The sequence below is a fragment of the Pan troglodytes genome, chromosome 1, assembly GCF_028858775.2.
Source record: "Pan troglodytes isolate AG18354 chromosome 1, NHGRI_mPanTro3-v2.0_pri, whole genome shotgun sequence".
Classification (NCBI taxonomy): Eukaryota; Metazoa; Chordata; class Mammalia; order Primates; family Hominidae; genus Pan; species Pan troglodytes.
In genome coordinates, this window is record NC_072398.2 from 135,511,780 (window position 1) to 135,513,564 (window position 1,785).

A 1,785-nucleotide genomic window follows, 5' to 3' on the forward strand; every position below is an offset into this window, starting at 1 on the left:
TTGTACGAATTTACCCATGGAGACATCGATGAAAAGGTACAGACCCCAAATCAAAACCAAGCGAAAACTGGATCACTCATATCCACAAAACTAAATTCCCCTACTTTTCCAGGCTAACTCACTAATGTTTGGGGAGCTGTTAGATGCCATTCCACGTTTCAGTGGATCTTATGGTGTTATGTTTTCCTGCATCAGTGTCTTCATGCTAAATGCCTGAAAGCCAAAAATCAATCCTGTTATATCCACACAATTAAGACAATGCCTGAAACATAGTGTAAAATTAACGCACATTTGTTGAATAAATAAGCTACCATTTATTGAGCATATCAATATCCCACTTAATCCTCACAGTTACCCTAACAGAAACAAACATACCTACCATTGTATTAAGACCATTTTGCTGCTCCAGTTCAGAGAGGTCAGTTAACTTGGCCAAAGCCACAAAGCTAATAAATGAGAGATCCAGAAGTCAAATGAATTTATTTAACCACAAATCTATTTTCTTAGTCTGTTTTGTGTTGCTATCACAGAATACCACAGATTGGGTAATTTGTATTAAAAAACGATTTATTTCTCATAGTTTTGGAGGCTGGGAATTCTAATATCAAGGTGCCAGCACCTTATTAGGGCCTTCTTGCTGTGTCATCCCATGGCATTAGATAAGAAGGCGAAAGAGGATGAGAGGGAGCAAAAGAGAAAGTGAACCAAACTTATCCTTTTATCAGGAACCCATTCCCATAATAACTAACCCACTACTAAGATCATGCCTTTAGTTCTAATCAGCTCTTAAAGGTCCTGCCTCTCCACACCGTTGCACTGGGGATTAAGTTTCCAACACACAAACTTAACCATAGCAGCCATATTCTCTACACTGCCTTGCTTCATCAAAGAAAAAAGACAATATAGGAATCGTCATTCAGATGATGATGTAGTCTAACTCAATTTGCTCAGACCAAATGAAAACTGTACATTTTATTTAAAGCACCAGAAAGTCAACTTGAGAAGTGACCGCCTATGCTTAAAAAGGATAAGATGTCAATTATGAAATCAGTAATAAAAGAACAATATAATGGCTATTTATTCTTGAAAATTAAGCAGATAGTACCTCAAAAAGTTCTTCACCACTACATCTTCCTAAACTGGTACATCTTCCTGAAATGTTTTGGTTTTTGCTAGTCCTAAGGATAATAGTGATAGGGGAAGAAAACAGCGAAATTTTTTGCCCCCAAGCCTAAAAATGTTGGAGTGATCCTATGGGAAGAATATATTTTGATTATTTACAGCCTTATATTATTTTCTAATTATTGCATATGTCTAAATCTTATTCCCCCAAGTCTCCAAACAAAAGCAAGGTCCCCGTGGGCATGAATTTCTTTTATGCTTCACAGCATCTAACATGATGTTGAGCTATAGACTTAGCTCAAAGTGTAAGGAATGGAAATAAATTTAGAAAATCTGGTCCAGGGACGACTGTTTTCCCTGTCAAATTTTGCCTCCAAGATTTTATCCTGTTAATCCATGTCAATGAGGACAGCACCGGCTTTGTGACATTTCCAGATCACTCTAAAAGGCCACATCAGTGGCTATTTGTCTTATCACATAATAGGGAGAAAAGCAAATTTTATTTTTAAATTAGCTTTGTTCCATTTGGTGAATTTCTGTGAGAAAATGTGCCTGTCTTCACATAAACGGTGGGCTGAATCTGTGCCTGAGAGAGAGAGAGAGGGCAAGTGTGCTCACACTTGTGGGTGGGTGAGCATCTTCAGAAAGCCCTTCAGCTGCTCT